Raw genomic sequence first — 14,599 nt, 5'->3', positions numbered from 1 at the left:
GCGGTGGTGAAGAGGGAGTGCAGTGAGAGGAAGCTGTGGGTAGGCTTGGCGACGCCGGAGGATGCCGGAATCAAGAGGGATCCGTAGGTGGTTGTGGCAGACAGGAGTGGTGCATGGGAGAGGGAGAGACGAGCGAAAGAGGGGTTGCCTGAGGTGGGAGGAGAGAGAGATGGATGGGTGGTGGCTCTGCCTAAGGTGGGAGGAGAGGGAGAGGCCATCGGCCGGCGAGGTTTGGATCGGTTGCGGCAGCGATGTGGGAGATGAGGGAGGGATGGGATTAGGGAGAGGAGGGGGATGAGGTGGAGGACTGGTTCGGGAGGGGGCGGCGGCGGCGAGGAGATGGGGGATCAGAGCTAGGGTTTGGGCTGCGGGTGGGGTATCTGTTTTTTTTGTTTTTTTTCTGTAGATAGATGGATCGATGGATGGATGTGGGATGGAAAGATGGATGGATGGGCGCCATGTCATCGATCCGTGGGAAGAGTTTTGATTGGTTTGGAAAAACCATTGATTTAAGTAGTTTCCAAGTACTAAAAATTCATTGATTTTGTGAAGTAGCTATCAAAATATATTGCAAAAGGGCATCACACAAATTTTCACTAGAGTTAGACCGCACTTCATGGATAAGGACTAATTTGTATGCATTTCTGATCTTTGTAGCTATTTTTAATCATTTTCCGAGTGGCAAAAATAGGTTTTTTTTAAAGAATCTACCAAATATTTGTTGCAAAATTGGACTCCATCAATTTTATAAAATACTAGTCCATATTTAATATACAATTGACAAAATGGTTGGGTGTAAAAAGTTTTGATCCACCTCTCGTGAAAAAGACAAATTTCCGCCGATTCAGTTGAAAGCGGGTCAAATTTGAACTGCAGCTGCCTCATAGTTTGCTATTTATTTTTTAGAAAAATCATTTCTAGGTACATAAGAATCTATTTAATCAGAGAAACACCAAAAGTTTTTCAAGATTCAACCACTATCTAGGAACGGTCAAGCCCGCCGTTTTGACCGCTTTTTGAAACGGGCATACAAAATTCAAAAAAAATCAAAAAATTGGGAAACCTTCACATTGTGTCATTATATGTGGCCAAGTTCCCAAGAAAAATGACAAACTTGTAATACGGTAATTATTTTAAAAAAGTGTTCTCAGAAATGAGCTATCATCTCTGAAGATTCATGGCTTTCAAGCCAAATGATCAATCTTATGGCCACATTCGTGGCATAGTTTGTTCAAATGATCTCATATTGTGCACAAGGGTGCATATTGGAATGGCAAACAATGTTGCCTAAGGAAGTTTTCATTTTCTTTGGATGAAAAAACCATTTTTCATTTTCCGAGTGCCCGAAAGGAGGTTTTTTTGTGAAGGAACTACCAAATAATTGTTGCAAAATTGGACTCCATCAATTTTTTAAAATACTAGGACATATTTAATGCACAATTGACAAAATGGTTGGGTATAAAAAGTTTTGATCCACCTCTCGTGAAACAGACAAATTTCCGCCGATTCAGCTGGAAGCGGGTCAAATTTGAACTGCAGCTGCCTCATAGTTTGCTATTTATTTTTTACAAAAATCATATATAGTTACATAAGTACCTATATAATCAGAGAAACACCAAATATTTTCCAAGATTCAACCACTAGCTAGGAACGGTCAAGCCCGCCGTTTTGACCGCATTTTGAAACGGGCATAAAAAATTCAAAAAAATCAAAAAATTGGGAAACCTTCACATTGTGTCATTATATGTGGCCAAGTTCCCAAGAAAAATAACAAACTTGTAATACGGCAATTATTTTAAAAAAGTGTTCTCAGAAATGAGCTATCATCTCTGAAGATTCATGGCTTTCAAGCCAAATGATCAATCTTATGGCCACATTCGTGGCATAGTTTGTTCAAATGATCTCATATTGTGCACAAGGGTGCATATTGGAATGGCAAACAATGTTGCCTAAGGAAGTTTTCATTTTCTTTGGACGAAAAAACCATTTTTCATTTTCCAAGTGCCCGAAAGGAGGTTTTTTTGTGAAGGAACTACCAAATAATTGTTGCAAAATTGGACCAAATCAATTTTCTAAAATACTAGGACATATTTAATGCACAATTGACAAAATGGTTGGGTGTAAAAAGTTTTGATCCACCTCTCGTGAAAAAGACAAATTTCCGTCGATTCAGTTGGAAGCGGGTCAAATTTGAACTGCAGCTGCCTCATAGTTTGCTATTTATTTTTTACAAAAATAATTTATAGTTACATAAGTACCTATTTAATCAGAGAAACACCAAAATGTTTCCAAGATTCAACCACTAGCTAGGAAAGGTCAAGCCCGCCGTTTTGACCACATTTTGAAACGGGCATAAAAAATTCAAAAAAAAATCAAAAAATTGGGAAACCTTCACATTGTGTCATTATATGTGGCCAAGTTCCCAATAAAAATAACAAACTTGTAATACGGCCATTATTTTAAAAAAGTGTTCTAAGAAATGAGCTATCATCTCTGAAGATTCATGGCTTTCAAGCCAAATGATCAATCTTATGGCCACATTCGTGGCATAGTTTGTTCAAATGATCTCATATTGTGCACAAGGGTGCATATTGGAATGGCAAACAATGTTGCCTAAGGAAGTTTTCATTTTCTTTGGACGAAAAAACCATTTTTCATTTTGCGAGTGCCTGAAAGGAGGTTTTTTTGTGAAGGAACTACCAAATAATTGTTGCAAAATTGGACCAAATCAATTTTCTGAAATACTAGGACATATTTAATGCACAATTTACAAAATGGTTGGGTGTAAAAAGTTTTGATCCACCTCTCATGAGAAAGACAAATTTCCACCGATTCAGCTGGAAGCGGGTCAAATTTGAACTGCAGCTGCCTCATAGTTTGCTATTGATTTTTTCCAAAAATCATTTCTAGTTACATAAGTACCTATTTAATCATAAATACATGGTTTGGTGGTGATACGTCGAGGTTTGGGCGGTGGCCGAGGGCCCCATCTCTAGAGCGCGTAAACTCGCATGCCCGCCGCATGGTCACCGCGTGACCGTGGCGTTGCCATGTGTTCTGGGTGGTCTAGGCATGTCTAGTGGGTTGGGCACTCACCAGGTAGGTGCTAGGAAGAAAATTACAACATAAGATTCTCACGAGGAGACCGATCGGTGCTCAAACATGAATTGGCAGCCAAGTGTTTGATTAGCGGTATAGGAAATGTATATGGCTAATGGGCGTGAGTTTTGGCTGAGGATGATCAGTTACTAAGAAGACCGTCTTCACAAATTTTCAGCTCAAAAGGAGGAGCCTAGGTGGTACTTGCTTTGCAAACCACCACACTGGACATAAATACGAATGTTGAAGCTCGGCTCAAAATAATGAATGGATTGAGCTGGCATTTGGTGGAGGATCGTTATTTGGTCATAGGAAAGCACTGTAGAAAATGGATACTATTTGGACAGGCCAAAGTGGTACTTCCTTCACAAACTGTTACTCTGAACAGAATAGGAAAATGAATATTTTTGAATTATTTTTGAACTAGGCAAGGAAGATTTTTACATATTTGATGAAGATATGACCCAAAGAATTTATGAGATTTTTTGGGAATTTTGGGAATGATAGAAATATAGGTTGCTTCACAACCTAGGGCAAAAACTGCCACATGGACATGACACATAGGCAAAACTGATGAGATGGCGCCTTGTCATCACAACCCACCACAATCTACAAGGTTATGACCATCTATATTGGTCATTAACAACTAGAAATAAGGCAGCGGACTAGCACTGTTTGCTTTGTGACCATTTTGTGTAAGGAAATTACGACCTTTCTGACCAAAATGGTCGCAATGGTTTAGGGTTTGAAGCCCCCTGAACAGCTTTTGACCAATTGGTCTAAAATGGTCATAAATTTATGACCAGTTCTTCGAGGGTCACTGACTGAAGGTCATAAGTTGACATATTTCTTGTAGTGCCTAAGAAGGCGTCCGAAGACTGGCCTTCGGAATGGTTTTATATAGAAGACGCTCCGCTGCCGGACCTTGTTCGGATCGGCCTCCCGGAGTTCAGCGATGCTCCTCTGAAGAAACGCCTTAGTTGGTGTCCGCGGAGCCCCCAACTGGAGGAAGATAAGAGCATCCATTACTTGATGGGCCGGATAAAGTTACTGGCTCATTCTGGGTTGACCATGATTGGAGTCATGGCAACATGCATTATGCGGGGGGTGCAGCCGTTACAATACAGAGGCCACCCCATGTGGGATTTCAACAGGGAGGATGATGCCACCCGCCATGGCCGCAAGTGGCCGGGCTCGGCCGAGGATCTGGTGGAGATCCTGTCCGGCCTGTACAAGGGGGAGAAAGAAGACTTCCTCCGTACGAACCCATTGAACGGGTTTTCTATGAGTAACCCTAGGAGCTGGGTAAGCGGACGTTTATTCATCCGACCCATGCTTCTAAAGCCGAGTACCTTACTCTGTGATTTTGACGCAGGAACTGCGCCGGGATGTGGAGGACATTCACAGTCCGGCTCCACAACCCGAGGATCCAGGAAGATCCCTTGATCCAACCTCCGAAGAGGATCCGGATATAAAGGTGGAGCTAATTGATGGGGTGTTCCATCAGCTCAGCATCGATAATGCTTTAGTTGCCATCACGGCCGACTACCCCGGCTTGTCGCCGGCTCCCCAGGTACTTTATGGCCGGATTCTTAACAACATTACTCCATCTTGGCGCGTTTCTGACCACCATATACAACGGTGTCGTGTAGGCTGCGCCTTCAAGGCGGGAAGCCGAACCCATTACGGATGACCAACAAGGGTCAGTTCGGCCCAGCAGGTGGAAGAGGAGTGCGGCGCAAGTAGAAACATCGCCGCAAAGGTATAGCTCATGGTTCGTTGTTTAAAACAACGTCCCTAGGAAGTGTTTGAGTGCTTATGACTTTTGTAGGAGAAAAAGCGCCCGCGGACTGCGGGCGTGGAGGTTGCCAATCCGGCCTCTACCAGCCAAGCTCCAGCGCCTGGCCTGGAGGGGGAGGTGAGCGCAAGGCGCGAGCCGGACACTCCTCCGACAGAGGATGCCGACAGACTGTCCGCCACCAAATCTGAGGTGGAGAGCGCCATGAACCATAGGCGCCGCCGGACAGTTTTTCATGACGCGTGCTTCTCCCCTGAGGCGTTGGATGCCTTTAATGAAGGGGACGCGCACATCCATGCCGCTCAAGATGGTTTGACCAGAGCCACGGAGCAGTATGTAAAAGACATACGGGTAAGAGAATTTAATAGTTATATATGCCAGTAGCCCCCGAGACTTAAAGTAGTTATATTAACTGATTTAAGGATCATATGAAATGCAGGGTCTTACCGAGAAGAATACCCAACTGTCTCAGGAGCTGCAAGAGTGTAAGGCTCAACTTGAGGCCGCACTCGCTGCCGCAGGAGGAAACATAGGGACCTCTCCTGGTAACACATTTTTTAAAAAGATAAGTAGTGTTTGGCATGTGCGCAAGTCTGATAATGACGTTGCAGGTGCTGCCGGACAAGATCCGGACAGGCAAGAACTTCTACGCCAGCTGAAGGCCGGCGAGAGGGTGCTACATAAGGTGCAGCACGAAAGGAACAAGCTCCAGGATGCCCATGCCCAGCTTGGAGAAGAGCTGAAAGGCGTTCGGGCCGAGCTGTCTGGCTCCGTTAAGGAGAATCAGCGGCTTCGTTGCGGCATCTATAGTAAGTGCTTGAGCGAACTCCTTTGAAAAGAAGAGTTCGGCGAGGAAGTCAATTGACAAGATATGTCTATAGGTATACTCACAGGTCGTCCTGCAGAGGAGATGCCCGTATCAACGGGTGATCAACTTCCCGAGCTGTTGCAATTGATCGAACGAGTTCGGCAAGCAATGCGCGGCGTCATCCAGGCTTTATGGCCAGCCTTCTCCCTACCCGAGGGCCTTGGGGAGCTTGCGGAGAAGCTTCAGGGAGTGCGGCAGCGCTTCCATTTATGGAAGGTTTTAGCTTGCCGCCAAGGTGCCAGGGAGGCCTGGGCCATGGTGAAGACGCGGTACAAGAAGGTGGATCCCAACCACATGGCCGAAGTCGAACCTGTGGGGCCCGATGGGAAGGAGATCCCTGTGAGTTTAGTATACGGCCAAGTAGAGTTGGCCGCTAAGTTTTCCCAACAGGACTGTAAATTAGACAGCCTGTTAGACAGGATTAAGGAAGAATACAGTCAGTCAATTTGACAATGTATTATAAAATGACATGTAAAATGCCTTTTAGCCGGATTGTAGATCGTTTGTCTTTGCCGACCTTTTCGCTTCAACCTCGGGACCCTAGAGTTTGGAGTGTGTCCGAATACCTTCTCGGTTATGAAACAACCGGGGTATGTGTGGAGACCAGGCGTAGGGGTCATTAGTGCTTTATCAGACAAGTGCCCAACTAGTTATGTTATATTACATGGTTAGTAAGAAACATCTTCCAGGGAGAATAGTTCCGTTAAGGGTTCCTTTCCTCTGGGGGAGGCATGCCCTAAAGTGCATGTCCGGACTGCAAAAAAAGCAGAAAAACATCTGGGGGCAGATAATTAAGTAGGTAAAAAATCATCTTTCAAGTCACCGACCAAATATTCCCTTAAGAACGCTAGCTTTCGGCTTCACCCAGTCTGAGGTACACATCCGGCTGACCCGGCAGTAACAATCGCAGAGGTGCTCCCTTTACCTCCTAGCCGAACAATCGGGAACGTAGGGGTAAGCACAGGAGCCAGGCAACCCAGCTTGGCCAAAACTTAAGTCATATCGATGCATATAATGGTGAATAAAAGGTACATGTGGAAGCTTCACACATGTGATGGGCATGAAGCCCTTATAATTAAGCTTCTGGTAAAGAAGCCCCCAGGTATAATGAGTGCGGATGGCACATCAAGTGTGTGCGAACAATGCGCAAGTAGTCCCTTAAGGGCTTTTTAATAGGAGGTTAAGAGAAGAAAGAGAAATAAAAGACAACTGAAGTGTAAAAAATTGAGCAGGGGAAGGGGACGAACTCTTAGTCCGGCGCTAGGCATAGAATCTTCGGAGGCAGGCCGCGTTCCATGGGTTCGGCTCGAGTCAGTTGTCTGACGCATTTCGTAGACAGTACGCTCCGCCGGTCAGGACTTGGTCAATAATGAAGGGGCCCTCCCATTTGGGCTTGAGCTTGTCCTTTTTCTTGTCCGGCAGGCGTAGAACTAGTTCACCAACATTGTAAGTCTTGGCCCGTACTTCTCTGCTTTGATATCTTCGAGCCTGTTGCTGATAGAATGCGGAACGAGCCTTGGCAACGTCGCGTTCTTCCTCCAATGCATCCAAGCTGTCCTGCCGATCCAGCTCGGCCTCTCTTTCTTCATACATGCGCACTTGAGGTGAGTCATGAATAATGTCGCAGGGCAGAACTGCCTCTATGCCATACACCATAAAAAATGGTGTGAATCCGGTAGTACGGTTGGGCGTTGTCCGCAGCCCCCAGAGTACGGAGTCGAGCTCCTCTACCCAGTGCGTGTCAAATTTCGTAAGTGACCGCACTAGTCTGGGTTTGATGCCGCTCATTATTAGACCATTTGCTCGTTCCACTTGACCGTTGGTTTGAGGATGATAGACTGAAGCGTAATCGAGCTTAATGCCCATATTTTTGCACCATGATTTAACCTCGTCGACCGTAAAATTCGTGTCGTTATCGGTGATGATGCTGTGGGGGACACCAAAACGGTGTACTACCCCGGAGATAAAGTCTATCACTAGTCCGGACTCTGCCGTTTTGACTGGCTTGGCCTCTATCCATTTGGTGAATTTATCCACCATGACCAATAGGTATCTTTGCTTGTGGGTTCCCCCTTTAAGTGGTCCAACCATGTCAAGCCCCCAGACCGCGAACGGCCAGGTTATGGGTATAGTTTTGAGGGCGGTGGGTGGCATATGGCTCTGATTAGCAAAGAGCTGACAACCGACGCATCGTTGGACTAAGTCCTGAGCATCTGCCCAGGCCGTCGGCCAATAAAATCCGGTACGGAATGCCTTTCCTACAAGGGCCCGGGCTGCTGCGTGGTGTCCGCCTAGTCCGGCATGAATTTCAGCCAGGAGGTCTCGCCCTTCCTCTTAGGAGATACACCTTTGAAGGACTCCGGTTGTGCTTTTCTTATAAAGTTCTCCCTCGTGGACCTTGTAGGCTTTAGATCGCCGAACTATGCAGCGGGCCTCATTTTGGTCTTCGGGAAGTTCCTTCCTAAGTAAGTAGGCTAGGAATGGTTCTGTCCACGGGGCGATTACGGCCATTATGTCGTGGGCTGAAGGTGTTATTTCGGCGGCGGAATTGCCGCTTATGTCAAATTGCTCTGTGTCGGTTGGTGTGGCTGCTTCCGGTTTGTTATTTCCGGACTCCTCTACCCATAGTACGGATGGGTTGAACAGCCATTCCAGGAAGATGTTTGGAGGGACAGCGTCACGTTTTGCGGCGATGCGTGCCAATACGTCGGCCGCTTGGTTATTAGCCCTAGCTACATGATGGAATTCGAGTCCATCGAACCGAGCTGACATTTTTAGGACAACGTTGTGATATGCTGCCATTTTCGGATCCTTGGCATCAAAGTCTCCATTTATTTGGGATATTGCGAGGTTTGAATCCCCGCGCACCTCTAGGCGTTGGATGCCCATGGAGATTGCCATCCGGAGACCATGTAAAAGGGCCTTGTATTCGGCTGCGTTGTTGGAGTCCGTGTACATTATTTGAAGTACGTATCGGATTGTGTCCCCGGTCGGGGATGTCAATACGACGCCAGCCCCCAGTCCGGCCAACATTTTAGAGCCGTCGAAGTGCATAATCCAATTGGAGTATGTGCCGTACTCTTTAGGGAGTTCGGCTTCGGTCCATTCAGCGACAAAGTCAGCCAAAACTTGTGACTTTATAGCTCGCCGAGGTTTGTAAGTTATATCGAATGGCAAGAGCTCAATGGCCCATTTTGCAATCCTGCATGTTGCGTCGCGGTTGTTTATAATGTCGTTAAGTGGTACTTCGGAGGCCACTGTTATCGAACACTCTTGAAAGTAGTGTCGGAGCTTCCGGGATGCCATGAACACCGCATATGCTATCTTCTGATAGTGCGGGTAACGGGACTTGCAGGGGGTTAACACAGTGGATACATAGTACACTGGTTTTTGAAGAGGGAATTTATGCCCTTCTGTCTCTCGTTCGACAACGAGTATCGCGCTTACAACTTGATGTGTTGCTGCGATGTATAACAACATTGGTTCGCCCAGGTTGGGCGCAGCCAGGACCGGATTCGTTGCCAATATGGCCTTTATTTCTTCGAGTCCGGCAGTGGCAGCATCCGTCCACTCGAAGTGTTTGGTGTGCCTGAGGAGGCGATAGAGGGGCAATGCCTTTTCTCCTAAGAGGGAGATAAAGCGGCTGAGAGCCGCCATGCATCCAGTCAATTTCTGGATCTGTTTGAGGTTTTTTGGAATATCCAGCTGTGATAGAGCTCGGATCTTGGCCGGATTTTCTTCAATTCCTCTACCGGATACAATGAAGCCCAAGAGCTTTCCGGCTGGTACGTCGAAAATGCATTTTTCCGGATTCAGCTTGATATCATATGCTCAGAGGTTGTCAAATGTGACCCTCAAGTCGTCTACTAGAGTTTCAACGTGTTTAGTTTTGACGACTACGTCGTCTACGTATGCCTCTACTGTTTTGCCGATCTGGGTAGCCAGACATGTCTGAATCATGCGCTGATATGTTGCACCGGCGTTTTTAAGTCCGAAGGGCATCGTGTTGATGTAGAATGGTCCATATGGAGTGATGAATGCCATTGTTGCTTGATCCGCTTCTGCCATCTTGATTTGATGATAGCCGGAGTATGCGTCCAGGAAGCACAGTGAATCGTGCCCTGCAGTGGCAACGATGATTTGGTCGATGCGGGGGAGGGGGAAGGGATCCTTTGGGCAGGCTTTATTTAGGTCTTTGAAATCGACACATAGGCGCCAGGATTTGTCCTTCTTTGGTACCATTACCAGGTTTGCTAGCCAATCCGGATGTTTGATGTCTCTGATGAATCCGGCTTCCAATAGTTTGGCTAGTTCCTCTCCCATTGCCTGTCTTTTGGGTTTGGAAAATCGTCAAAGAGCCTGTTTGACTGGCGTGAATCCTTTTAGGATGTTTAGGCTGTGCTCTGCCAATCTGCGTGGGATTCTGGGCATATCCGAGGGGTGCCAGGCGAGAATGTCCCAATTTTCCCGAAGGAATTCTCGCAGTGCGGCGTCTACATCAGGGTTCAATTGTGCCCCGATGGAGGCCGTCTTTGTCGGGTCCATTGGGTGGACCTGGAATTTTACTATTTCATCTGCTGGTTTAAAGTAGGTGGACTTGGACCTCTTATCGAGTATCACATCGTCCCTATTCACCGTAGAGCGCAGCGCGGTGAGTTCCTCTGCCGCTAGGGCTTCGGATAGTGCCTCCAGGGCTAATGCGGCTGTCTTGTTTTCGGCGCGGAGTGCTATGTCTGGATCACTAACGAGAGTGATTATTCCACCGGGCCCCGGCATTTTGAGCTTCATGTACCTGTAATGGGGTACGGCTTGGAAGATTGTGAATGCCTCTCGTCCTAATATAGCGTGATATCCGCTGTTGAACGGGGCCACTTGGAACATGACTTCTTTGGATCTGTAATTGTCCGGCGAGCCGAATACCACATCGAGTGTGATTTTTCCTGTGCAGCGCGCTTCCCAGCTAGGGATTATTCCTCTGAAGGTTGTGCTGCTTCGCTCAATGCGGCTCCAGTCTATTTCCATTTTTTGAAGGGTTTCCTCGTAGATGAGGTTTAATCCGCTGCCGCCATCCATGAGTACCTTGGTAAGTCGAAAGTTGTCCACTATTGGACTGAGGACCAATGCAGCTAGTGCTCGGGCTGTTCGGAATTTAGGTTCGTCGCTGGCGTTGAAGGTGATGGCCGCGTCGCTCCAAGGATTTGCTGTGGCTACTTGGTAGACTTCGGCGAGGCTGCGGATTGTTCGTTTCCGCATATTGTTTGATGCGAAAGTCTCGAAGACTGTTGATACCGTACCGGTATTGTTGGTGTGGTTTCCCGGGGCTAGAAGCTCCTCGCCACTCTTGACCACCTACCGTAATATCCAACATGCTCGAAGGCTATGTGTTGGGACGGCGCCCTCTGTACTGTGAATTGTACAGGGTCTGCTGAGCCATCCCTCCAGTACGGTTCCATTCCCTTTAAGGGGCTTCTGTTTTTTGGTGCTTGCACCTGGTGCCTGAGTGTGATGCACCCTTTTGTTGCGGACTGGGGCTGTATCCGGGGCCGGATTGTCCCAAAACCTATTTTCGGTTTTCCGGAAACTCTCTATCGCACAGTACTTTTGTACTATGGATGCCAGGTCGGTGAAGCGTGTGATTTCACGACGGCTGACGGCGTTCAAGATTCCCTCGTCCGTGCAATTATTGCAGAAAATTGATATTGCGTTTTCCTCTCGGCAGTCCTTTATCCTGTTCATAACCAGGAGGAATCTGGCCCAGTAGTGATGTACTGTTTCAGCGGGCTCTTGCCGGATTAGAGATAGATCGCATATATCTGGTCGAGTGGGTGGAATTAAGTCCGGAACCCTACCCATCTCAAGGCTCGAAGGCCGAGAAGTTTCCAAATTTGGAAGCTTTGATTGCTGGACGTTGTCCAACGAGTCCGGAACGAGGCCTGATTTTAAGTTCAGTGCTCGATCGAAGTCCGTCCCTCCGCGGGAATCCGGCATGGAGGGTTTGGGAGCCCAGACATGACTAGTTTTCAATACAGGAGAAGAGTCGCCGCATTGTTCTTCTACCACCGCAACATGGTGGGTGACCTGGGGAGAGTTAGTCTCTCTCAGATCGGTTTTAAGCCCAATCTGATCGTAGTCTGTAGCGACTCCCAGGGCGGCGATCCGATCCAAGAGTTCGTTTACAGACGAGAGCTCTGCTGGATCTAGATGCTCGACGAATTCCGAGTTGACGTGAAGATTGCTCTCGATGACCCGAGAGGTCATCGTGGAAGCGGTGGCCGGACAGGCGGTCATAAGAAAACCTCCTAGCCAGATAGTTTGGCCGGCGGCCAAGGCTCCATTAGCGAAGATACCGTCCTTGAAGAGGGGAAGAGGCATCCTTCCTATCGGTGACGGCACAGAGGAACTCTCAATGAAAGCACCAATGTCGGTGTCAAAACCGGTGGATCTCAGGTAGAGGGTCCCGAACTGTGCGTCTAGGCGGATGGTAACAGGAGACAAGGGACACGATGTTTTACCCAGGTTCGGGCCCTCTTGATGGAGGTAAAACCCTACGTCCTGCTTGATTGATATTGATACTGTGGATGTTTACAAGAGTGGATCTACCAAGAGATCAAGGAGGCTAAACCCTAGAAGCTAGCCTATGGTATGATTGTAAGGGTTGATGTTGTTCGTCGTCCTACGGACTAGAGCCATCTGGTTTATATAGACACCGGAGAGGGCTAGGGTTACATAGAGTCGGTTACAATGGTAGGAGATCTACATATCCGTATCGCCAAGCTTGCCTTCCACGCCAAGGAAAGTCCCATCCGGACACGGGACGAAGTCTTCAATCTTGTATCTTCATAGTCTTGGAGTCCGGTCGATGATGATAGTCTGGCCGATGATAGTTCGGCCGATGATGGTAATCCGGCTATCCGGACACCCCCTAGTCCAGGACTCCCTCATGCGTATTCATAGGATACCATAAGGAAATAATTGGGTACACTTTCTACCATAGATCCAAAGGCAAGATCTTTGTTGCAAAGAATGGAACCTTTCTAGAGAAGGGTTTTCTCTCGAAATAAGTGAGTGGAATGGAAGTAGAACTTGATGAGGTAATTGTACCTTCTCTCAATTTGGAAATTAGCTCATCCGAGAAATCTGTTCCCATGATGCCTACACCAACTGGAGAGGAAGCTAATGATGATGATCATGAACCTTTAGATCAAGGTACTACTGAACCTCGTAGGTCAACTAGAGCATGATCCGCACCAGAGTGGTATGGCAATCCTATTCTAGAAGTCATGTTGCTTAACCATGAAGAACCTACGAACTATGAAGAAGCTATGATGAGGCCAGATTTCGATAAATGGCTTGAGGCCATGAAAGCTGAGAAAGGATCCATGTATGAGAACAAAGTGTGGACTTTGATGGATTTGCCCGATGATCGGCGACCATAGACAATAAATGGATCTTCAAGAAGAAGACTGACGCTGATGGTAATGTTACTGTCTATAAAGCTCGACTTGTCGCACAAAGTTTTCAACAAGTTCAAGGAGTTGACTACGATGAGACTTTCTCACTCGTAGAGATGCTTAAGTTTGTCTGAATCATGTTAGCAATTGCCGCATTTTATGATTTATGAAATCTGGCAAATGGACATCAAAACTGCATTCCTTGATGGATTTCTTAAACAAGAGTTGTATACGATGCAACCAGAAGGTTTTGTCGATCCTAAAGGTGCTAACAAAGTGTGCAAGCTCCAGCGATCCATTTATGGACTGGTGCAAGCATCTTGGAGTTGGAATATATGCTTTGATGAGGTGATCAAAGCATATGGTTTTATACAGACTTTCGCAGAAGCCTATATTTACAAGAAAGTGAGTGGGATCTCTATAGCATTTGTAACATTATATGTCGATGGCATATTGTTGATTGGAAATTATATAGAATTTCTGGATAGCATAAAGGGAGACTTGAATAGAAGTTTTTCAATGAAAGACCTCGGTGAAGCTGCTTATATATTGGGCATAAAGATCTATAGAGATAGATCAAGATGCTTAATGGACTTTCACAAAGCACATACCTTGATAAAGTTTTGAAGAAGTTCAAAATGGATCAGTCAAAGAAAGGGTTCTTGCTTGTGTTACAAGGTGTGAAGTTGAGTCGGACTCAATGCCCGACCACTTCAGAAGATAGAGAGAAAATGAAAGTCATTCCCTATGCCTTAGCCATAGGTTCTATCATGCTATGTTGTGTAACAGACCTGATGTGTGCCTTGCTATATCTTTAGTAGGGAGGTACCAAAGTAATCCAGGAGTGGATCACAAGACAGTGGTCAAAATTATCCTTAGAGGACTAAGGAAATGTTTCTCAGTTATGGAGGTGATAAAGGGTTCATCGTAAAGGGTTACGATGATGCAAGCTTTAAAACACTAATCTAGATGACTCTGAGTCTCAGTATGGATACATATTGAATGTGGGAGCAATTAGCTAGAGTAGCACCAGGCAGAGCATTGTAGACATAGAAATTTGCAAATACAAACGGAACTGAATGTGACAGACCCGTTGACTAAACTTCTCTCACAAGCAAAACATGATCACACCTCAGTACTCTTTGGGTGTTAATCACATGGCGATACGAACTAGATTATTGACTCTAGTGAACCTTTTGGGTGTTGATCACATGGCGATGTGAACTATGGGTGTTAATCACATGACGATGTGAACTATTGGTGTTAAATCACATGGTGATGTCAACTGGATTATTGACTCTAGTGCAAGTGGGAGACTAAAGGAAATATGCCCTGCAGGCAATAATAAAGGTTTTATTTTATATTACCTTATTTCATGATAAA

Source organism: Triticum dicoccoides, chromosome 2B, assembly GCF_002162155.2.
Source record: "Triticum dicoccoides isolate Atlit2015 ecotype Zavitan chromosome 2B, WEW_v2.0, whole genome shotgun sequence".
Lineage (NCBI taxonomy): Eukaryota > Viridiplantae > Streptophyta > Magnoliopsida > Poales > Poaceae > Triticum > Triticum dicoccoides.
This window is presented reverse-complemented; position numbering follows the sequence as displayed.